Source organism: Bos grunniens, chromosome 20 (assembly GCF_055505025.1).
Source record: "Bos grunniens cultivar Pamir isolate PY7600 chromosome 20, Bosgru_T2T1.0, whole genome shotgun sequence".
NCBI lineage: Eukaryota > Metazoa > Chordata > Mammalia > Artiodactyla > Bovidae > Bos > Bos grunniens.
The window spans coordinates 49737350-49762855 of NC_141184.1; the positions used below are offsets into that span (position 1 = coordinate 49737350).

The 25506-nt window shown below is 41.8% G+C and overlaps 1 non-coding gene and 1 pseudogene across 2 annotated transcripts; both read right to left on the minus strand.

Annotated features, from left to right (window-relative positions):
• Positions 1–13483: 13483 nt before the first annotated feature.
• On the minus strand, positions 13484–13944 carry LOC147350388 (small ribosomal subunit protein uS8 pseudogene; annotated as a pseudogene). Its single transcript, XR_015149094.1, has one exon. The product of XR_015149094.1 is annotated as a small ribosomal subunit protein uS8 pseudogene (transcript).
• Positions 13945–24907: 10963 nt separating this feature from the next.
• Positions 24908–24980, minus strand: TRNAW-CCA (transfer RNA tryptophan (anticodon CCA)). Its single transcript has one exon. It is a non-coding gene; the product is annotated as a tRNA-Trp (tRNA).
• Positions 24981–25506: the final 526 nt, after the last annotated feature.

Sequence of the window (25506 nt, forward strand, 5' to 3'; positions counted from 1 at the left end):
AGTCTCCTGCGTCTCCAGTACTGGCAGACAGATTCTTTACCACTGAGTCACCTGGGAAGCCAATAACAAGCTATCACAGTGACCAATTCATGACTGCTAATCATACAAGCCTGGCAGGCTACAGTCCATGGGATCACAAAGGGTCAGACACGACTGAGTGACCAACACACACACACACACACAATCATATCATACAAGAATTAAGCCAGTTAACCTGTATAAAGCATTCAACTTGCCACAGTTCTTGGCAACAATAAGCACTCTAATATATTATCAGCAAACTTTTCTGGACATACTCTCTGAATTTTTGTTTCTTCCAAAATACCCTAGGATACAGATCTTTTTTTCTTTTTGTTTTGTTATGTTTTGCTTTGATTGATATGACCACCATGCTGAAGCTCCAGTACTTTGGCCACCTGATGGAAAGAACCGACTCATTGGAAAAGACCCTGATGCTAGGAACTATTGAAAGCAAAAGGACAAGTGGGTGACAGAGGATTAGATGGTTAGATAGCATCAGTGACTCAGTGGACAGGAAGTTGAGCAAACTCTGGGAGATAGTGGAGGACAGAGGAGACTATTGCTTCAGTCCATTGCGTCACAAAGAGTCAGATGTAACTTAACTACTGAACAACAACCACCACCATCATTTAGCACAGTACCTTAAAGAATAGGTACTCAACAAATGTTTGTTCAGTGAATTAATGCTCACTGAGTATCTGTGCAGGCATTTAATCTGCATTATCTCAAAAATCCTATAAGGTAAATGCCATTCCATTTTACAGATGAAGCTCCTAATACTTGAGGTTCAGCAATGCTCAAACTTGCCCAAAGCAGATGAAATTCAAAGTCAGGCCAGTCTTACTCCAACAGCCATGCCCTTTGCCCTATAGCAGTGGCCTCTGCAAGGCGGGCTTTCTGCACAGAATGACTATGCACCGGTGAAGTGTCACCCTGACCCTTACTTCCCTGTGAATCTCAAAGGATGGGTCTCCGCGCACCAGGAGCCAGGTGACCATATGCTCCTTACCTGCCATTAGACTTTTGGGACAGAGGGTCTCAGTCTGAATTATCTTTGGGTCCCCACAGGTCACCCCATTTATTAGGCGCTAATTAATGTCAGTTGAATTAAATAATATAATAAAAGATAGGCCATCTTCTGCTATTGCTGATGCTGTTTCCTATGCACTTTGCTCATTCCTGGGGGCTTGGGGAGGTCAGCCTCCAACTCCCAGTCTAGAAGGGCCAGGCCTAACATTCATTTGGGGCTTCTCAGATGGAAAGAATCTGCGTAAAATGTGAGAGACGTGGGTTTGATCCCTGGATGAGGAAGATCCCCTGGAAAAAGGAATGGCTACCCACTCTAGTATTCTTGCCTGGAGAATTCCATGGACAGAGTAGCAGGGCAGACTACAGTCCATGGGGTCGCAAAGAGTGAGACATGACTGAGCAATTAACACTTTCACTAACATTCATTAAGCAATTTCATAGCTGGGCATTGCTTCAGGTGCTTTAGTGGTAACAACTCATTTACTCATCCTGACTAATTTACAGAGTAAGACTTGTCCTTATCCTTATTTTAAGTTTCAGGAAACTAGTTCAAAGGAGTTAAGTGACCTTGTTCAAGGTCACACAGCTAGAGACAGAACCAGGATTCTGTATCCAAGCAGACTAATCTAGAACCTGTACCCTTAAATGTTAATAATGAAGAGCTTTCAGTCTTCCTGTTGGCACCCTGACCTCTCCTGTGCTGTCCACCTCCTGTAGCTCCACGGCCTCTCATTGCTGGCCTTTGGCACATCCCAGCTCACCATTAGCCTAGGGGGCCACCTTCACGTTCCCTCTGCTCTTACTTACTGCTCACAGTCAAGAGCAAAACAGGGTAGAAGAATCTTGCCAGCATCTTTGTTGCCCACTTGCTTGACATAGATGAGTCTTCTTCCTTATGTTTGTCAAGCACATTTAGAGATGAAGCTACTGAAAGGGAATTCACTTAATTTTTTTCCCCCAAAGATGTTTGGCCAGGATGCTCCCGGAACAAACCAAACCCCAATTTTCATGGCAAAGAGCTGTCGATTGGAGAAAATTGAGGAGAGAAACATAAAGCAAATGGCACAACTGTTAGAATGCTCTGTAAATTTTGCTGAACACAATGTTAATTTTATTGAAATGATCACTGACACACCAAGTTATTTTATGGAACAAAACAGTAATAAACAATTTTAAATTCGTGACACTAATTTATGTTCTTTTACAATTCAGTAATCACTACCTATTTTCCCACTCTATGTTTTCATCTTTCCTTCTTTTTACTCTTTCACTGAATTTATGTTACAAAATAAGCATAATTAATGTGGATTTGACGTGTCTGTTGTCTGAATGAACAGCAGTAAATTTACAAGATAATAGTAGCTAATTGACATGGAACTTTTTCAAGCTGGGTTTCTCAGAAATAGACTCTGTGGCAGAAGTTAGCATGTGATTTCCATTAGGGAGTGCTCTCAGGATCAACACCTGAGGAAAGGAAGGTGGAAAGCGAGATTGGGAAATCTAGCAGATACTCAGGTCCAACAAGGGCGTCAGTGGGCCACGCAAAGTTATCCTGTAGCTTGATGGCCCTTCAGAGTTATCCAAAGCTGGGGAGAAAGAGTCTGTATGCTCCAGATTTATTAGTCATTGGCTGCAGGGCGGCCCTGAAAGGACAGGTGATCTGAAGAGAGACAGTTTTCTTAAAGTCCCAGATCAGATCAGATGAGATCAGTCGCTCAGTCGTGTCCGACTCTTTGCGACCCCATGAATCGCAGCACGCCAGGCCTCCCTGTCCATCACCAACTCCCGGAGTTCACTCAGACTCACGTCCATCGAGTCAGTGATGCCATCCAGCCATCTCATCCTCTGTCGTCCCCTTCTCCTCCTGCCCCCCATCCCTCCCAGCATCAGAGTCTTTTCCAATGAGTCAACTCTTCACGTGAGTTGGCCAAAGTACTGGAGTTTCAGCTTTAGCATCATTCCTTCCAAAGAAATCCCAGGGCTGATCTCCTTCAGAATGGACTGGTTGGATCTCCTTGCAGTCCAAGGGACTCTCAAGAGTCTTCTCCAACACCACAGTTCAAAAGCATCAATTCTTCAGCGCTCAGCCTTCTTCACAGTCCCAACTCTCACATCCATACATGACCACAGGAAAAACCATAGCTTTGACTAGACAGACCTTTGTTCACAAAGTAATGTCTCTGCTTTTCAATATGCTATCTAGGTTGGTCATAACTTTCCTTCCAAGGAGTAAGCATCTTTTAATTTCATGGCTGCAGTCACCATCTGTAGTGATTTTGGAGCCCAGAAAAATAAAGTCTGACACTGTTTCCACTGTTTCCACTGTTTCCCCATCTATTTCCCATGAAGGGATGGGACCGGATGCCATGATCTTCGTTTTCTGAATGTTGAGCTTTAAGCCAACTTTTTCACTCTCCACTTTCACTTTCATCAAGAGGCTTTTGAGTTCCTCTTCACTTTCTGCCATAAGGGTGGTGTCATCTGCATATCTGAGGCTATTGAGGTTTCTCCCAGCAATCTTGGTTCCAGCTTGTGTTTCTTCCAGTCCAGCGTTTCTCATGATGTACTCTGCATATAAGTTAAATAAACAGGGTGACAATATACAGCCTTGACGAACTCCTTTTCCTATTTGGAACCAGTCTGTTGTTCCATGTCCAGTTCTAACTGTTGCTTCCTGACCTGCATACAAATTTCTCAAGAGGCAGATCAGGTGGTCTCGTATTCCCATCTCTTTCAGAATTTTCCACAGTTTAGTGATCCACACAGTCAAAGGCTTTGGCATAGTCAATAAAGCAGAAATAGATGTTTTTCTGGAACTCTCTTGCTTTTTCCATGATCCAGCGGATGCTGGCAATTTGATCTCTGGTTCCTCTGCCTTTTCTACAACCAGCTTGAACATCAGGAAGTTCATGGTTCACATATTGCTGAAACCTGGCTTGGAGAATTTTGAGCATTACTTTACTAGCATGTGAGATGAGTGCAATTGTGCGGTCGTTTGAGCATTCTTTGGCATTGCCTTTCTTAGGGATTGGAATGAAAACTGACCTTTTCCAGTCCTGTGGCCACTGCTGAGTTTTCCAAATTTGCTGGCATATTGAGTGCAGCACTTTCACAGCATCATCTTTCAGGATTTGAAATAGCTCAACTGGAATTCCATCACCTCCACTAGCTTTGTTCATAGTGATGCTTGCTAAGGCCCACTTGACCTCACATTCCAGGATGTCTGGCTCTAGGTGAGTGATCACACCATCGTGATTATCTAGGTCATGAAGATCTTTTTTGTACAGTTCTTCTGTGTATTCTTGCCACCTCTTCTTAATATCTTCTGCTTCTGTTAGGTCCATACCATTTCTGTCCTTTATCGAGCCCATCTTTGCATGAAATGTTCCTTTGGTATCTCTGATTTTCTTGAAGAGATCTCTAGTCTTTCCCATTCTGTTGTCTTCCTCTATTTCTTTGCATTGATCGCTTAAGAAGGCTTTCTTATCTCTTCTTGCTATTCTTCGGAACTCTGCATTCAGATGTTTATATCTTTCCTTTTCTCCTTTGCTTTTCGCTTCTCTTCTTTTCACAGCTATTTGTAAGGCCTCCCCAGACAGCCATTTTGCTTTTTTGCCTTTCTTTTCCATGGGGATGGTCTTGATCCCTGTCTCCTGTACAATGTCACGAACCTCATTCCATAGTTCATCAGGCACTCTGTCTATCAGATCTAGGCCCTTAAATCTATTTCTCACTTCCACTGTATAATCATAAGGGATTTGGTTTAAGTCATACCTGAATGATCTAGTGGTTTTCCCTACTTTCTTCAATTTAAGTCTGAATTTGGCAATAAGGAGTTCATGATCTGAGCCACAGTCGGCTCCTTGTCTTGTTTTTGCTGACTGAATAGAGCTTCTCCATCTTTGGCTGCAAAGAATATAATCAACCTGATTTCGGTGTTGACCCCCATCTGGTGATGTCCATGTATAGAGTCTTCTCTTGTGTTGTTGGAAGAGGGTGATTGTTATGACCGGTGCATTTTCTTGGCAAAACTCTATTAGTCTTTGCCCTGCTTGAAGTCCCAGCAATCACCAAAGAAGGCTGACAGCCCAGGGCTGACTCCTCCCAACACCCCTGGCAGCTGGGGGAATAGGCCCTTCCTTTCTGAAAGGACTCTTACGTGCCGCATGGCAGTGTCCATTGCAGAAACAATGGAATTCATTGTTTGGTTTCCAAACTCCAAGGAAAATCACATGGCTGCATCTCCTAAGCCACAACACATTGTGTGATTCAAGTCCAGTCAGCCATCATTTTTCAGACCTGTTCTGAGACCATGGCAGAAGCAAAAATCTTAAGGCAAGGCTCATCCATAAAGCAAAGGGAAACATTTATGACTCAGTGTCAGGCAAGGCCCCTCCCTAAAGAGCCACAGTATAGACAAGGCCACTTGCTCTTGAGAACAGACAGGAAAAAGATGGATTCTGAATAGATGATAGGTTTCATATATATCTTATCACCTTTTGAAGAAGCCCAGAATTCTATTTGCAGGGCATGAATAGAGATGCAGATGTAGAGAAAGGGCTTGTGGACACAGTAGGGGAAGGAGACCTATACACCATCATGTATAAAATAGACAGCCAGTGGGAAGCTGCCAAGGGGCCTGGCCTAGTGCTCTGCGACAAGCTAGAGGGGCGGGATGGGAGACGGGAGGCAGGCTCAAGAGGGAGGGAATATATATATAGTTATATCTATAACTATATATCATAACTATATTTATATATAGTTATATACATAACTATATATCATAACTATTCCTGTATAGCAGAAACCAACACAACATTGTAAAGCAATTATCCTCTAGTTAAATAAAAAAGATGATAGGTTTTTATAGGCAGAAATGAGGATGGGGAAGGGCATTCCAAGAGAAGGACCAGAGTAAGCGCAGCCCTGGGCAGAATGTGAGGGTACATAAAGGGAATGACTGTTCTGGCTTTGTCATCGAAGAATACGATATGAGTGCGTTCAGTTAACCGGAGCCTGAAGTGGAGAGGAGGTTGTAAGTAGGACATAGGCCTGATCACAGGGGGGTTAAGTAAGTGAGTGAAGACGCTCAGTCGTGTCCAACTCTTTGCGGCCCCATGGACTGTAGCCTACCAGGCTCCTCTGTCCATGGGATTTTCCAGGCAAGAATACTGGAGTGGGCTGCCATTTCCTCTTCCAGGGGATGTTCCTGACCCAGGGATCGAACTCGGGTCTCCCACATTGTAGGCAGATGCTTTACCATCTGAGACACCAGGGAAGTCTTTTTAAACCACAGGGGGGTTAGATACCTTTAATTGTGTAACAGGCATGAATCTCAGCCCATGAACTCACACCTGAAAGATATGTCACAATCCATTAATTTTCATGAATGAATTTAATTATTTCTTCAAAGATCATGTTGGGCTGACAAGAGATGAACAGTCACTCTTTAGTTTTACCTAGGTATATTCAACAAAGAAAGTGCCAACAAAGTCAAAGCTGCAGAGGTGGAGTAGGGGCCTCTGGTCACTGACTCTCTCTCTGTGCACAGACCACAGTGGAGCTGGCCCTTGTTCCTGTCCAAGTAGCTTGTTCCAGTCCAGTGGCTTTGTGCAGTCCTGTCACACTTGACACATGGGACTTAGTGGATGATTTTATTTTGGCCCACATAGTGGCATTTAGACATGTGCATTAACTGCAACATTAACAATCAGGAGATTTGTTTTGTAGCATCCAGATTTATTAATTGTTTTAATTGAGAGAGATGGTAATTTGGATTCCACATTCTCACATGACAACACTAGGCTGGAACTAAGTAGTGGCTTCGTGCTGGAGAGCCTTTTTGCTGATTAGTGGAAACTTCCTGGCCCTACAGCTATTTGAGTTTGTACTCCCTGCCCTACATGTCCCCTGCAATCATTTCTCTTGGAAATCTTACTGCATCCTCCGGAGATGCTGCCTGGGACCACCATGGGGCTCTCTGCTACTCAAACAAGCTCCAGAGATGCACCCTGTCTGCCCTGCAGCCTGTGACATCTGTCTGCACCCTGGATGAAGAACCATCTCCCTCTCAACAGCTTTATCCAAACTCTTTGTCCCACACACTCTTTCCTTTCTACTTCTGGAAAACTCTCAGTTCCTCATGGGATTGATTGAGATTTTGGAGATATACAGGATATCTGATGGGCTTGTGTTTTCTGACCTGTTGCAGAAATGAAGAAACAGCTATCTGCTTGAATGAGGAAAGAACAAGAACAAAATATGGGGAGAAATTTGAAACTAATATCTCAAAATATTATGAGCTGCCCATATTAAAGAGTTTGGGGACTTCCCTGGTGGTACAGTGATAAGAACCTGCCTACCAATGCAGGGGACATGGGTTCCTGGTCCAGAAGATTCTACATGCCACAGAGCAACTAAGCCCTAGTACCACAACTACTGAGTCCATGCTCTGAAGGCCTGTGCTCTGCAACAAGAGAAGCCTCCACAATGGAAAAGGCCTGCTCACCGCAACAAAGAGTAGCCCTTGCTTGCAGCAACAAGAGAAAGCCCACACACAGCAATGAAGACCCAGTGCAGCCAAAAATTTGGCTTCTCTGGGTCTTAGTTGCAGCATGTGGGATCTAGTTCCCTGACCAGGGATCAAACCTGGGCTCCCTGCATTGGGAGCGTGGATTCTCAGTCACTGGACCACCAGTGAAGTCCCTGTTGGCAGCACTAAGTCACGGGAATCAAGGGCCAGGTGAATGTATGTTCCATCAAGCCTGATCAGGATGTCAATTTCAGCCATGTCAATGTTGTGAGGATTTTTCAGAGAATGCTTGATCCAAGGCTTGTTGACCTTGGCAGATATAGGAAACACCAGTGTGCCGTTGTCCATCTTCTTCGTGTGTTGTTCCTGGTATACTCCTTGGCCCTTGTGCTTCCTTTAGAGTCACAGTGTGTTATACATCAAGAAGACAAGTAACTAGTGGGCCTTCTGTGGCTGTCTTTCCATTTGCCTTCTTGGCCTTAAAAGTCCTTGCTTTTATTTTGATATCATGATAGGCTGTTTTATCCTTTGTCTATGATGTCATCTTTGTATAAAAGTCAGAACTCATTTCAACTTCCATTTAAGATGACTTTCCATTTATGATGTCTTTGCTTTGTTTATAAGAAATGCCCAGTGAGAGAGACAGATGGTGACTGGGGAATAGCCACATATAACGGCAGAACTTTGCTGTGTTCACCACAATCTAGAATTGAGCCCTCAAGTTCAAAAATTCCATCTTTTTGTATATACCAAGAGAATGAACTTCTCATTGTCCAGAAAATGTACAAAAAGCTAGAACCAGCATCCTAAATGTGCAACTGCCAAATGGAGAATGTATTAATATTGCCTGGACAGAATACTCTGTATCTTGAAAATATATATGCATAAGTACATATACATATAACTGTTTGAATGTGGTATTAATAAAAGGGAAATTATATGGTTTTAATATGTACTGTGATCAGGCTGTAAAAAAAAAACAAAAAACAGGTCTATGAAAGAAAGATACACATATGTATTAAAGACAGACACATATGTATGGAATACAGGTACACCAGTCTGCATTATAGGGGGATCCTCTCGGTGGCTAGTGTGCCCTTTTGGCTGCTCAGATATGGAGGCATGATACCCACTTTAGCCCCGAGAAGGCAGAATAATTCCCTCTTCAAAGATGTCTATATCTTAATCCCTGGAATCTTTAAGTCCTGTTGTGTTCTATGTAAAAGGGGAATTAAAGATAATAGATGGAATTAAGATTGCTAATCAATTCAGTTCAGTTCAGTCACTCGTCGTGTCTGACTCTTTGTGACCCCATGGACTGCAGCACGCCAGACCTCCCTGTCCATTACCAACTCCCGGAGTTTACTCAAACTCATGTCCGTTGAGTTGGTGATACCATCCAACCATCTCATCCTCTGTCGTCCCCTTTTCCTCCTGCCTTCAATCTTTCCCAGCATCAGGGTCTTTTCAAATGAGTCAGCTGTTCGCATTAAATGGCCAAAGTATTGGAGCTTCAGTTTCAGCATCAGTCCTTCCAATGAATACTCAGGACTGATTTCCTTTAGGATGGACTGGTTGGATCTCCTTACTGTCCAAGGGACTCTCAAGAGTCTTCTCCAACACCACAGTTCAAAAGCATCAATTCTTCGGCGCTCGGGTTTCTTTGTAGTCCAACTCTCACATGACTACAGGAAAAACCATAGCTTTGACTGTATGGACCTTTGTTGGCAAAGTAATGTCTCTGCTTTTTAATATGCTGTCTAGGTTGATTATAAATTTTCTTCCAAGGAGCAAGCGTCTTTTAATTTCATGGCTGCAGTCACCATCTGCAGTGATTTTGGATCCCCCCAAAGATAAAGTCTGTCACTATCTCCACTGTTTCCCCATCTATTTGCCATGAAGTGATGAGACCAGATGCCATGATCTTAGTTTTCTGAATGTTGAGTTTTAAACCAACTTTTTCACTCTCCTCTTTCACTTTCATCAGGAGACTCTTTAGTTCTTCTTCACTTTCTGCCATAAGGGTGGTGTCATCTGCATATCTGAGGTTATTGATATTTCTCCTGGCAATCTTGATTCCAGCTTGTGCTTCATCCAGCCCAGTGTTTCTCATGATGTACTCTGCATACAAGTTAAATAAGTAGGGTGACAATATACAGCCTTGACGTACTCCTTTTCCTATTTGGAACCAGTCTGTTGTTCCATGTCCAGTTCTAACTGTTGCTTCCTGTCCTGCGTACAGAGTTCTCAAGAGGCAGGTCAGGTGGTCTATTCCCATCTCTTTCAGAATTTTCCGCAGTTTGTTGTGACCACACAGTCAAAGGCTTTGGCGTAGTCAATAAAGCAGAAATAGATGTTTTTCTGGAACTCTCTTGCTTTTTCCATGATCCAGCGGATGTTGGCAATTTGATCTCTGGTTCCTCTGCCTTTTCTAAATCCAGCTTGAACATCTGGAAGTTCACGGTTCACATACTGTTGAAGCTTGGCTTGGAAAATCTTGAGCATTTCTTTACTAGTGCGTGAGATGAGTGCAATTGTGTGGTAGTTTGAGCATTCTTTGGCATTGCCCTTCTTTGGGACTGGGATGAAAACAGACCTTTTCCAGTCCTGTGGCCACTGCTGAGTTTTCCACATTTGCTGGCATATTGACTGCAACACTAGTCAGACTGCAACAGCAGACCTTAAAAAGAGAGAGAGAGATTATTTCAGATTATCTTGGAGGGCCAATGTACTCACAGTGTCTTTAAACATGAAAGAGGCAGGTGGAAAGCTCAGTGTCAGTGACACAAGATGAGAAAGACTGAATCAGCCGTTGCTGGATTTGACTATAAAGGAAGCAGCCACAAGTCAGGGACTGCAGGCAGTTTATAGAAACTGGAAAAGGCAAGGCAATAGATTCTCCCATGGGGCCTCCAGAGGGACCACAGCCCTGCTAAACATCTTGATTCTAGCCCATTCTAGACCAACTGGGATTTCTGACCTCCAAAATTTTAAGATAATATATCTGTGTTGTTTTAAGCCACTAAGTTTATGAAGCAATAGGAAAAAAAACCAGTCTCTCTGAACTCTTTTTCTTAACTGATCTTTTATACAGGCAATGCAGACCATTCTGTATATGCTAAATATTTCTTTAGAAAAAAATAAAGCACAATTAATTATACAGTGGTAGTGTTAAGTGTCCAACACAACACCTGCACAGGCACTATTAAAAGGCATGTTTCCTTGCTTCATTTATTACTTCCACAAACATGGACCGACTTTCTACTGTGTTCCCAGCACCATTCAAGTCACTGAGGTGACAACCCTGCCCTCACGGAACTTGTGTTCTACAGTGCTTAGCACTGTAATTATAATTTATAGCCCATGGCTAGCTGACATATTTTATTTGGCCGAGATAGGCTTTCTTTTTTTATTTAACTTTTTACTATAAGAATTTCAAACATACAGAAAAGGAGAAGGGATATATAGTGAGTCACTGTATGCCCATCACCTAGCTTCTACATTTGTCAACATTTTGCTCATCTTTGCACAGAATTTTTAAAATATTTAAATTGGTTAATGACAAGTGTCAGGGTATTTTAATGAAATTTCAGATTTTAAAAAACTAGAGCATTAGACAATACTGGACCCACATTCCTGTGCAGCAACAATTATCTAAACCCAAGAAACCTCTAACATTAGCTTATCTCAGCTAATACATATGTGTGATTATCTTATTTATCACTTCCAATTGTCTCTCCTTTACTGAAGTCTACTGACAGATACAATGTTGTTGTTGCTGCTGTTTTTAATTGTGGCAAAATACACAGAACATAAATTTTGTCATGTTAGCTATTTTTAAGTAGACAGTTTAGTAGTGTTGAATACATTCACATTGTTGGGCAGCTAATCTCCAGAACTCTTTTCATCTTGCAGTTCTGAAACTCTGCACCCATTAAAAAACAAGTCCCTGTTATTACTCTCTTCCTCAAGTCCTTGGCAACCATATTCTACTTTCTATCTCTATGAGTTTGACTGCTCAAGCTACCTCAAATAAATGCCATTATCCAATATTTACTTTTTGGTGACTGGCTTATTTCTCTTAGCATAGTTTCCTTAAGATTCATCACTGTGACAGTATGTGTCTGAATTTCCTCCTTCTAAGGCTGAATAATGTTCCATTGTATGCATATACCACATTTTGTTTATCTAGTCACCTGTTGATTGACACCTTGGTTGCCTTCATCTTTTGGCTCTTGTAAATAATGCTGCTAGGAACATGGGTGTACAGATATTTTGAATGAGTGTGTGTGTGCATGCGTGTTCAGTTGCTAAGTCATGTCCGACTCTTTGAGACCCCATGAACTTAGCCCACCAGGCTCCTCTGTCCATAGGATTTTCCAGGCAAGAGTACTGGAGTGGATTGGCATTTCCTCCTCTAGGGGATCTTCCTGACCCAGAGATTGAACCCATGTCTCACGTGTCTCCTGCATTCAGGGGGATTCTTTATCCTCTGAGCCATCAGGGGCACCCTATATTTTGAGTACCTGCTTTCAATTCTTTTGGGTATATACTTACCCAGAAGTGGAATTGCTGAAATCATATGGTCATTCTATTTTGAATTTTTTGATGAGCTATTATATTGTTTGACTGTACTTTACATTCCTGCCAGCAATACACAAGAATTCCAATTTCTCCATATCCTTGCCAGCGTTCCTTATTTTCTGCTTCTTAAACAGTAGCCATTCTAATGGGTGTGAAAAGCTATCTCAGTGTGGTTTTGATTTACATTTTTGTAACAATTAGTAATATTGAGTGTTTTCTCAAGTACTTATTGGGTTTTTGTAGGCATTCTTAGAAATATCTAGTCAAGTTCTTTAAGTGAAAGTGCAAGTCGCTTAGTCATGTTCGACTTTTTGAGACCCCATGGACTATACAGTCCATGGAATTCTCCAGGCTAAGACACTGGAGTGGGTAGCCTTTCCTTTCTCCAGGATCGAAATCCCAACCCAGGATCGAATCCAGGTCTTCCGCATTGCAGGCGGATTCTTTAGTAGCTGAGTCACAAGGGAAACCCAAGTTCTTTAACCATTTTTTAAATTGGATTATTTGTGTTTTTAAATTATTGTTGAGTTACAGGTTTTTTGTTTGTTTGTTTGACCATGCCTCACAGTTTATGCGATCTTAGTTTCCGAGCCAGGGATTGAAACTGGGCCCTCAGCAGTGAGGCCACAGAGTCTTTTTTTTTCCCCCCATATTATCTATATGGTGAAATTTTAACTTTTGAACACAAAATGTTATTTTAAGAAAAAAAAAAAAAGTTTCTCTTTCCTTGTTTTAATGTGGCTTCCAGAAGTTTTGAATACACATGTGGCTCTTGTTAGATGCCTACTGCACAGCACTGCTCTTACTAATTCTGCCCAATTCCAGAATACACTTGGTGATAGGTTTACAGTACTGGTTTTTTAAAAAGAATGGCATTTTTTAAGCACATACTGCTGGCATGTCCCCGATATGCCATCCAAATTTACTTTGAGTCTTAGTGAGCTGTAGGGCTCTAATTATCTGCTTCCTTATGAGTACTTACATAGTCAACTATAACTGTTATCATATTGTTAGGGCATGAAATGTGATTTCTATCAGGCTAAAAATAGGAAAGGCACCACTCATTCAAGGGTTAATTTAAGACTCCAGAAGAGGCAGCTTCACCATCTGGACCCCAAACCAGAGTCAACCATCCAGGACCAGACACACCTTCCTCTGATGAGCCACAAGGATGATGGTGAAATTTACGCCAAGTCAAAACTTTCTTGTACTTCAAGGAAACAGCATTCACCAATTAACACAAAGGCTGTATGCTCCTGAAGACGCTCTTGCTATTCTGCTGTACAAAGTTCAAAATGACTTAAGGAAGCACCAGAATCCTCTGAGGCATTTTATTTGTATGTATTAAATCCCTAGAAAAAGAATCCAAGGATTTTCCCTCCTGTATGTTTTCTTCTTGCTGCTTCATGGTCCATGATGCCAGCTGAGGTTGTCAGTACAATGAAACCAAGCTGATAGGATGGGAGCAGGTTATTCTGCCATTTTTCTAGATCTTTAAGTTGCACATCAAATCTGGGGCTGATCGCTCCACACTTATTTAGCCTGCCTGTGAGGTTCACAACAATTTTCCCAGCCCTGTGATCATCAATGATTTCAAATTCGCCAATGTAACCATGCTTCATCATCACTGTTAGAAACTTGACGATGACTTTGGAGCATGGCCTAATAAGGACCTGGCATTTGCCTTTCTTTTTGGCATCGTTGATACTCTTGAGAACATCAGCCAGGACATTCATGTGCACCATTCTGGTGGCACAGAAAGATGGTGGAAAGAGGCAGGCCACAGAGTCTTGTCCACTGGACTGTCAGGGAATTCTCAGATTTTTTTAATATATTCTAGATATTAGCCTCTTATAGAATCTATGATTTGCAAATATGTCAGTCTGTAGGTTGCTATTCTTTAATGGCTTTTAAGAATATGCGGCACTTCGTTGCAGCATGTGGAATCTTTAGCTGAGGCATGCAAGCTCTTAGCTGTGGTGTGTGGGACCTAGTTTCCTGACAAGGGATGAAATCTGGGCTCCCTGTATTGGGAGCAAGAAGTCTTAGCCACCGGACCACCAAGGAAGTCCCCAGTAGGTTGCTATTTTTTTTTTTTATCTTGATTTATATTTATATTAACTGCCTGAGTCTTTATATTCTCTTTGGGTCTTTGAATTTTTGACCCCTAGCTGATATTTTCTGGGTCACAACAGTTAACATGCCTTCCTGAAACACAAGACTCTTTGACTGGATTTAGATATTTTCTGAATTCTTCAGTTAATATTAAAGACAATTTCTTTGTTATATCATTTGTACAAGTGGTTGAACTCATCCATTACATTCTTGAATCTATCTAATTTCGTTTCTCATTAGCTTTAACTTGGGAAGTACCTTGCTATAATCCCCATGCATATGATATTTTAGCTGCATTGATCTTACTCTACCAGTTCTTTTAATTTTGTTCTAGTTTTTAACCACAGTACTTTCATTTTAATTGTTCTCCCCAAAGACAGAGATAATTTTCATACTGTAATTTCAGTGATAACTGATACCTGCTTGGTTAAATTTATTTTTATATATTCTTAAGTTATTGGAGAAGGAAACGGCAACCCACTCCAGTATTCTTGCCTGGGGAATCCTATGGACAGAGAAGCCTGGTGGGCTGCTGTCTATGGGGTCACACAGAGTCGGACACAACTGAAGCGACTTAGCATGTATGCATGCAGTGGAGAAGGAAATGGTAACCCACTCCAGTATGCCTGGAGAATCCCAAGGATGGAGGAGCCTGGTGGGCTGCCATCTACAGGGTCGCACAGAGTCAGACACTACTGAAGGGACTTAGCAGCAGCAGCAGCATTTTTAAATTATAAGCAACTAATTCTTCTGGAAGCAAAGCTACATACACAATGGGAAACTGAAGCCATGAGCTAACAGAACTCTGATGTGCTTCTTATGCTGTCATTTCTCCTTAAAAAAATTATCTGTGGTATCTGTCCCATAGAAAGCACAGACAAATACAACTCACATAGCTCCTGGCCAAAAAGATACAGATTTAAAGCACAATTTGAGGGGGACAAAAACAATTTAGTAGAATAATCAAGCAAAGTAACAAAATTTAAAGAACATTGATTTTGGATCTCATGAGAAATGATAGCATTGGTTCTTTTAATCGTCATAGCAAAGGCATACAAACTTCTTCAGTTGCCAAAATCAGTCTTCAGAACAAAATTCCATTATTAGGACCTTCAGTAGACCTATTTTTTTCATTTGGAAACAGCCCTAAGAAACATTCTGGATACCATTACAATACTTGTATTCAAGACTGGATTTAAATGAAAGTCTTAGAGTTCCCAAAGATCTTACTTAGATCTCCAGTAAATTTTCCCTCAAGGTATAGCCAATTTATATAGTCATTATTAGTGCTTGGATTGACAGCAGAAATTGATTTCTTCACAGGTTGGGCATAGAAGGGAGAAAACCTCTGGGAGAGAATGACTTTCCTTCCAACCAACAAAAGGAATAAAGACACATTGGGGACATTTGTGTTAGGCTGATTAATGATATTTGCAGACAGCAACCAAAAATATAGTCAAAAAAATTTTTTTTTAATTTTCTTTGCTTCAGTTTTTCGTCTATAAAATTATTATAATAATTATGCCTATTTAAAGAGTTATTGGGGGTTCCCTCATAGCTCAGTGGGTAAAGAATCTGCCTGCAATGCAGGAGACCAGGGTTCAGTTCCTGGGTTGGGAAGATCCTCTGGAGAAGGAAATGGCAACCCATTCCAGTATCCTCACCTGGAGAATCCCACGGACAGAGGAGCCTGGCAGGATACAGTCCATGGGATTGCAAGAGTCGGACATGGCTTAGCGACTAAATCACCATCACCAGAGTTACTGTTAAGAGCGAATGGAACACTATATGTAAATTACTTACAAGAGTTGATTTTAAAAAGAAAATATTCTTCAAATTTATTTTGGTATTTATATAAGGTATGGTTCTCACTTAAGTTTCTCTAGATTATAATCTAGTTGTCTTATGAAATCTTTCTTTCCTTTGCCTTTATTTTGCAGTATATTTTTAATTCTATAATTATGGTATGTAATAGTGTTCTGTTTCTGAAATTTCTATTCACTTATGTGGATCTGTTTTGTGCCATTATATAAATTTTTGTTGTATCATACTATCATTTGCCATCTTGAAAACTACTGTCCTCTCTTTGCTCTTCTTTTTGAAGCTATTTTTTGAGAACTTATCCTATTTAGTACACTTTAGTGAACTTTCCATCAGCTTTATCTTCTTCGAAGAAAAATCCTATTGGTGTTTTGATTGGAATAATGTTAAGCTATAAAATGACTTAGAAAGAATAACATATTTATGGTATTTGTTTGCTTTCTTTTTCCCCCTTCCAAAATCCTTTGGTGCATGTTGTCTTTAAATATCCAGTAATGCAGTTTTTCCTAAATATATCTTTACTATGTTTGTTGTAATTATCTATCACTTTTACTATAATATTTTCAAGGTGGTTATTGCTCAGTAAGCATATGTTTTCATCATTTATCTTCTACTTTCATATTAGACCCCGGTTATAGAAAATTTAATCATACCTCTCAATTCATTGCTTAATATCAACATCATTTATGTAATGCTTATTCCTGGTCTATTTTAGTTTCTTTAACCTCAATCCAAACCCATGTTCCTCTCCTCACTCTAATGTGTTTAATACAGATTATAAAATATGCATATGTTCTTGTGAAATACATAGTTTTATACAGTATATCTCTGTGTTTTTAATTTACACAAATGATATATGCTATTTTTCTGTTCTGTTTCTTACTTTTTTCCCTCAGCATTAATCTTCTGTGATGTACCCATATTGCTGTATATATCTTGCTCCTACCTGCACAGCATTTCACATTCACTGCATTTAAGTACCCATCCCCTAGCATACTTCTACCATAAACACTGCAACAGATGTCCCTGTATAACTCTCCTTCAGATCCATGCAAGAATTTCTTTGGTATGTATATTCCCTGAGATAAGTGAGTCTGAGGCATGCACTGACATTTTTACTGAATTCTGCCAGAATGCCTTCCAGAATACCTGTACCAGTTTACGTTACTTCTCCATATCCTTGCCAAACTGATATGCACCATCTTTTCCAATTTTTGCCAATTTGATGGCTGTAAAATTGGTGTATCATTTTTGCTTCAATTTTGATATATCAGCTTACTAGTGATGTTGAGTATCTTTTTATTATTTGTTAGCCCTTTGGGCTTCCTTTGCTTCAAATTGCCTATTCATATCTTTTATCTATTTTTATAATCAGTTTCCAATTTTATTCCTGCTGATTTCGTATATTCTAGCTTCTCTTTTGGCTGCACTGCACAGCGTGTGAGATCGTAGTTCCCAACCTGGGATTGAACCCATGCCCCTTGCATTAGAAGCATAGCGTCTTAACCATTGGACCACTGGGGAAATCCCTCTAGTTTTTTGTTTTTAATTGAAATATTTATGTTAGTTTCAGGTGTATAGGAAAGTGATCCAGTTGTATATGAATGTATGTGTGTGTGTATATATATATATATGCATATATACTTTTATGACAGCTTCCCAGGTGATGCTAATGGTAAAGAATCTGCCTGCCAGTGCAGGAGACATGAGATGTGGGTTTGATCCCTGGATCAGGAAGATCCCCTGGAGGAGGAAATGGCAACCCACTCCAGTATTCTTGCCTAGAGAATCCCACTGACAGAGGTGGGCTGCAGTCTGTGGGGGGTCACAAAGAGTTGGACAGACCTAAAGTGATTTAAAACACACACACACATATACTTTTACAGATTCTTTTCCCTTATAGGTTATGACAAAATATTGAGTATAGTTCACTGTGTATACAGTAGGTCCTTGTTGTATATTTTAGTTTTAATGCCCTGTAGATTTTAGTCATTGCTGATAGATATCTCCTCTTAGTCATTTGTCTAAGTTTATACTTCATTGAACAGAAATCTTCAAATTTTATGCAGTGATAATAATTATTTCTTTATCTCATGTTTATATTTTGGGGTCTTGCTTAAAAAGATTTCCCCCGGTTCATAAAGATAGTCCTTTCATATTCTATTACGTTAATAAGTTGTAAAATCCAATTTGAATCCTCTTAGCATATAGTAAAAATGCAGGATCAAGCTCAATTTTTCTTTGTACAGTGATCCAGTTTTCTCATACTACCTAAGAAGCCATCTATTTATTCATTCCAGATTGTTTTGTGGTTCTGCTGCTGCTGCTAAGTTGCTTCAGTCATGTCCAACTGTGTGCGACCCCATAGACGGCAGCCCACCAGGCTCCGCCGTCCTGGGGATTCTCCAGGCAAGAACAGTAGAGTGGGTTGCCATTTCCTTCTCCAATGCATGAAAGTGAAACGTGAAAGGGAAGTCGCTACAGTGATCCAGTTTTCTCATACTCCCTAAGAAGCCATCTATCTATCCATTCCAGATTGTTTTGTGGTGGTGGTGCTGCTGCTGCTAAGTTGCTTCAGTCGTGTCCGACTCTTCGCGACCCCATGCACTGCAGTCCACCAGGCTCCTCCATCCATGGGATTTTCCAGGCAAGAACACTGGAGTGGGTTGCCATTTGTCAAATATCAAGTTTATATTTTTAAGCTCTCCATTGTGTTCCTCTGCTTTGTCTGTCTGCTTACACTAACGCTATACTATCGTTACCATAGATTTTCAGTGAAGTTATACTACCACTATATTTTCTTTACCCTTGTTGTATTAGGAACACTTTATCTTATGGGGAATTGCAGAGTGATTAGTGTGGCTTCCTTAAGAGTAATAGAGAGCAATAAGTTTTTAATTTAATGACATATTTTCTCACAAAATGGAAGAAATATTGATTACATCATGAGTGTCAGAGAGTCTTCAAATCCATATCAAGCAGCTAGGTTGTTTACTTAAATCCTTTTCACATGGATTTTTCAAGGTTGGGGTTTCTTCCACATCCTTTCTTCTGGCCCCACAACACAGGTACCAGGAATACGGATGTGCTTTATCAGGTCCCCTAGGGCAGTCAGCCCTCTGTATCTGTGGATACCGAGACCAATTGCACTACACCATTTTATATAAGGGACTTGAGCACCACCAAGTTTTAGTACCCACAGGGGCTCTTGGAACCAATACCCCATGGCTATCAAGTGAAGACTATAATTACATGGAATTGGTTGATTATCTTACCTATTAGCTTCATTTTGGGGGTCTTGTCTCTACTCTTTCTTTAATCTGCTTTGGATAAAAGTCTTAGTATGTATTAGTAGCAGTGAAGTTGCTCAGTCGTGTCCAGCTCTTTGTGACCCCATGGACTGTAGCCTACCAGGCTCCTCCATCCATGGAATTTTCCAGGCAAGAGTACTGGAGTGGGTTGCCATTTCCTTCTCCTGGGGATCTTCCCAACCAAGGGATCGAACCCATGTCTCCCACACTGCAGGCAGATGTTTTACCATCTGAGCTACCAGGGAAGCGCTTAGTATGTGTTATTCCCTACAAACCAAATTCCTCTAAGTTTGGGGCTTCCAGACTGAAACTACCATGTTACTACAGATACTTTTGTCCAAATGTTAATCTCTTCACTAGGATGCTCCACTTCTCTCCCAGTGTGTCTTCCTCCCTGTTCAGTTCAGTTCAGTTCAGTCGCTCAGTCGTGTCCAACTCTTTGCAACCCCATGAATCACAGCACACCAGGCCTCCCTGTCCATCACCAACTCCCGGAGTTCACTCAGACTCACGTCCACCAAGTCGGTGATGGCATCCAGCCATCTCATCCTCTGTCGTCCCCTTCTCCTCCTGCCCCCAATCCCTCCCAGCATCAAAGTCTTTTCCAATGAGTCAACTCTTCACATCAGGTGGCCAAAGTACTGGAGTTTCAGCTTTAGCATCATTCCTCCCAAAGAAATCCCAGGGCTGATCTCCTTCAGAATGGACTGGTTAGATCTCCTTGCAGTCCAAGGGACTCTCAAGAGTCTTCTCCAACACCACAGTTCAAAAGCATCAATTCTTTGGCACTCGGCCTTCTTCACAGTCCAACTCTCACATCCATACATGACCACAGGAAAACCATAGCCTTGACTAGACGGACCTTTGTTGGCAAAGTAATGTCTCTGCTTTTGAATATGCTATCTAGGTTGGTCATAACTTTCCTTCCAAGGAGTAAGCGTCTTTTAATTTCATGGCTGCACTCACCATCTGCAGTGATTTTGGAGCCCCCCAAAATAAAGTCTGACACTGTTTCCACTGTTTCCCCATCTATTTCCCATGAAGGGATGGGACCAGATGCCATGATCTTCGTTTTCTGAATGTTGAGCTTTAAGCCAACTTTTTCACTCTCCACTTTCACTTTCATCAAGAGGCTTTTGAGTTCCTCTTCACTTTCTGCCATAAGGGTGGTGTCATCTGCATATCTGAGGTTATTGATATTTCTCCCGGCAATCTTGATTCCAGCTTGTGTTTCTTCCAGTCCAGCGTGTCTCATGATGTACTCTGCATATAAGTTAAATAATCAGGCTAACAATATACAACCTTGACGTACTCCTTTTCCTATTTGGAACCAATCTGTTGTTCCATGTCCAGTTCTAACTATTGCTTCCTGACCTGCATACAGATTTCTCAAGAGGCAGGTCAGGTGGTCTGGTATTCTCATCTCTTTCAGAATTTTCCACAGAATTTATTGTGATCCACACAGTCACTCTACTTGCCTGGAGCAAAAAAGAAGTGGAAAATGAAATTTACAACCACAGTGTAAGGAGAATGTTGTTGTTTAGTTGCTAAGTCGTGTCCGACTCTTCTGCGACCCCATGGACTGCAGCCTGCCAGGCTCCTCTGTCCATAGGATTTTCCAGGCAAGAATACTGGAGTGGGCTGCCATTTCCTTCTCCAGGGGGTCTTCTCAACCCAGGGATCAAGCCCACGTCTCTGGCATTGGCAGGTGGATTCTTTACCACTGAGCCACTGGGGAAGCCCAAGAAGGAGAATGGAGCATGGCAAACAAGAACATTTTTGCTTTGTTGAATATTTCTATAGGTTTGGATATGCAAAAGTGGGTCTGGACCTTAGCTTGGAAGTAGACCCCAGCCAGAACTGTGTGCTCTGCATAAAGAATTAAGAATTTGCATGGGAGGCTGCAAGCCAGGAAGGAGAGGATGCTGAGGAAATAGCACCCAGGGGAAAGGAAGAGAAACAAGCTAGCTAGTGTGTTGCTGAGCCCTTATATGGATGAAAAGCCAATAGAACAATTCCTGGGAAAAGAACTTTAAAGAAGAATCAAGTTTTCAAGTGGAAGGAGTTCATTTTTTTTTAAATTTATTTTATATTGGACTGAAGTGACTTAGCAGCAGCAGCAGCAGCACAGCTGATTAACAATGTTGTAATAATTTCAGGTGGACAGTAGGAGTTCATTTTTGAGTTGTAAATACTCATACTCCATTTGTCACCCTCAATTTGCACTGAATTCTGATAAAACAAAAAAATCTCATGTTAACAGATATATACACATCTGTGTGTATTGAGGGGGAGAGGGAAGTGGTAGTGTTATTAGTATGTATCAACTATGAAAGGAAATGAGATTCACAGATGGATTTGCCTGGTGCAGAACATGACAACTTGAGTAAGAAATAGTGAAACAATCTATTAACTGACCAGTGTCCAGTGGAAGCAGGAACTCATAACCAGAGGTCATCACAGTAACAAGGGGAAGGAGGAAGAAGCAAAAGAGAAGGAGAAAGGAAGATGAAGGAGGGAAATAATGGTCATTTGTAAAGTGTGCCAAGATTTGTCCAAATGCTTTGCTTTTCACAGATGAGGGTGACCACAAGAATGTAATACCCAGCACTTGCCTCTTCTCTCCCAGAGATTGCCAGCAGTCTCAGAGAGGGATTGGACTTCCCACAGTAAGCAGGCCAGTCCTGTCTATTAAATATAGAAGGCCTCAGTTAACATCTGGGTGGCTTTTAACTAAGCATTAGCCCTTACTTACTCCCAAACATACTCCAAGGGAGCTTGAAGGCCTGCTACTGTGATAGATCACAACTATCTTCTGGCTTCAGGCCCTAAAAGCATCCCCAAATTCATCCTTAGAACAAACCTTTGTTGTAATTTCCAGTGTATCATAATGACTGTGAATATTTTTAAAGGAAAAATACTTTATTAAAAAATAGAAAAAGCCAAAAAAAGAAAAAGCTTGTGAGTCGATCTGTTCTTTTTGTGGAGCTTGATCTTGTATCATCTCTTAGTTGACTTTGATTTAGGCCAGCAACCTTCTGCTTTCTCTTAATCTCACTCTGGGGTACCTGAGCTGGTACCCTAGCTTCCACTACTAACCGTCATTCCTGGTCGAGTCAAGTTGGAGCTCATCAGGCCCCAGACTCTGGGAACTTCCATAATGGACAAGAGTCTCTTTCATAGTCACCCTTGGTCTCAGCCGAGTCTCTCCTCAGCTCTTGGCTGCCCTCTTCTGGGACAGGTCCCTCAGCCACTGCTGTGGGCCAGAAAGCCCCTTCTCCCAACTTCCCTCTGACCTGGGACAGGTGGGATAATCACAACCGTGTATTTGTGCTGCCATAAGATCGAACAATGCTATCTTACCTGTATGTTCACCTCTTAAATGTTGTAGCTATTTCACCAACAAAGAAGATTTTATGGAAGAAAAAAAGAAATGCTGAGTCCTCTAAAATAATAAACCATTGTGTGTGTGTGAACGTGCTCAGTCGTGTCCGGCTCTTTGTGATCCCATGGACTGCAACCTGCTGGGCTCGTCTGTCCGTGGGATTTTCTCAGAAAGAATACAGGAGAGGGTAGCCATTTCCTCCTCCAGGGAATCTTCCCAACCCAGTGATCAAACCTGTGTCTCCTGAGTCTCCTGCATTGGCAGGCAGATTCTTTACCACTGAGCCACCTGGGAATCTCAATAAACATTAAGTGAATTCAATAAAAACAGATAATATTATCTGGTACTATCTGTTATCTCTTCTAAAAATGTCACTTGTAGGTTGCACATCATCACCATTGATAAATACCTGAACGTTTTAAATAAAATAATTTCTTGCATTATTCTGGAATGGCTAATATTTTAAGATTAAATTGAAATATGAAGAGTAGGGGAATATGCTTGATGTTTTTAAAGTTCTCAGTTGAGTGGGAACTTTAGAAATATTTGTTCCTAAAGTTAGTTGGCAGTATGAATTATCTAAGAACACATGAAATACACATGCTCCCTCCATACACACAAACACACTCACTCACCCACACGAGTGCATCTTTTGTACATATACACAATGGATTATTACTCAACTATAGAAAAGAATGCATTTGAGTCAGTTCTAATGAGGTGGATGAAACTGGAGCCTATTATACACAGTGAAATAAGCAGAAAGAAAAACACCAATACAGTATATTAATGCATATAAATGGAATTTAGAAAGATGGTAACAATGATCTTATATGCAAGACAGCAAAAGAGACACAGATGTAAAGAATGGACTTTTGGACTCTGTGGGAGAAGGTGAGGGTGGGATGATTTGAGGAATAGCTTTGAAACATGTATACTACCATATGTGAAATAGAATGAGTGGTGCGAGTTCGATGCATGAGACAGGGCACTCAAAGCCGGTGCACTGGGACAACCCAGAGGGATGGGATGGGGAGGGAGGTGGGAGGGGGGTTTGGGACGGGGGTATACATGTGCACCCCTGGCTGATTCATGTCAATGTATGGCAAAAACCACCACAATATTGTTAAGTAATTAGCCTCCAATTAAAGTAAATAAATTGTTTAAAAGAAGAATTAATTGCTTAGGACCCTCAGATTTTCAAATCCTTCTCTTCTTAGCCATGTACGTAGTTTGTTCCTAAATTAAGACCTTTCCTCTCAATTATATGGAAATGATTATGAAGCTGGGGAAGCAAGGAGGCAAAACAAAAGGAAAAATGAAAAGAATTTTCATACATTGCTAGAGTATTTAAAAGTTTTAAATTTTTATTTATTTGTTTATTTTGGGTATGCTGGGTCTTCACTGCTTTGAGAGGGCTTGCTCTAGTTGCAGCAAGTGGGGGCTACTCTCTGGTTGTGGTGCTTGGGCTTCTCATTTTGGTGGCTCCTCTTGTGGTGGATCATCCAGTGCTCTTGCCTGGAAAATCCCATGGACGGAGGAACCTGGTGGGTTGCAGTCCACGGGGTCGCAAAGAGTCAGACACGACTGAGCGACTTCCCTTTCACTTTTCACTTTCATGCATTGGAGAAGGAAATGGCAACCCACTCCAGTGTTCTTGCCTGGAGAATCCCAGGGATGGGGGAGCCTGGTGGGTTGCCGTCTATGGGGTTGCACAGAGTCGGACACGACTGAAGAGACTTAGCAGCAGCAGCTTGTGGTGGATCATGGGCTCTAGGCACATGAACTTCAGTAGTTGTAATGCATGGGCTCTAGAGCTTGGACTCAGTGCTTGTGGCCCAAGGGCTTAGTTGCTCTGTGGCATGTGGAATCTTCCTGTACCAGGGATCAAACCTATATCCCCTACGCTGGCATGCTGTTTACCACTGGACCACGAGGGAAGTCCAAGAGTGCAAAATTATATAACTACTTAGGCAAAGTGAAGTGAAGTCTCTCAGTCGTGTCCGACTCTTTGCAACCCCGTGGACAGTAGCCCGCCAGGCTCCTCTGTCCATGGGATTCTCCAGGCAAGAATACTGGAGTGGGTTACCATTTCCTTCTCCAGGGGATCTTCCTGACCCAGGGATCGAACCCGGGTCTTCTGCATTGGAGGCAGATGCTTTAACCTCTGAGCCACCAGGGAAGCCCACTTGCAATTTCTACTCAAGTACAATATATGCCACTCTATGACACGCCTGAGGCCAGGGGCAGCGGCCGGGAGGAGCTACCCCACGCCCACACGCCCGAGGTCAGGGGCTGCGGCCGGGAGGAGCTACCCCACGCCCAAGACCAGGGGCAGTAGCCGGGAGGACCAACCCCACGTCCAAGGACCGGTGGCTGCATGGGCATAGGAGGGCCTAGAGGAGCTATCCCACTTTGAAGGTCAGGAAGGGCGATGGTGAGGAGATACCCCTCGTCCAAGGTAAGGAGCAGCAGCTGCACTTTGCTGGAGCAGCCGTTAGGAGATACCCCACGCCCAAGGTAAAAGAAACCCAAGTAAGACGGTAGGTGTTGCAAGAGGGCATCAGAGGGCAAACACACTGAAACCATACTCACAGGAGACTAGTCAACCTAATCACACTAGGACCACAGCCTTGTCTAACTCAATGAAACTAAGCCATGCCTGTGGGGCAACCCAAGACGGGTGGGTCATGGTGGAGAGATCTGAC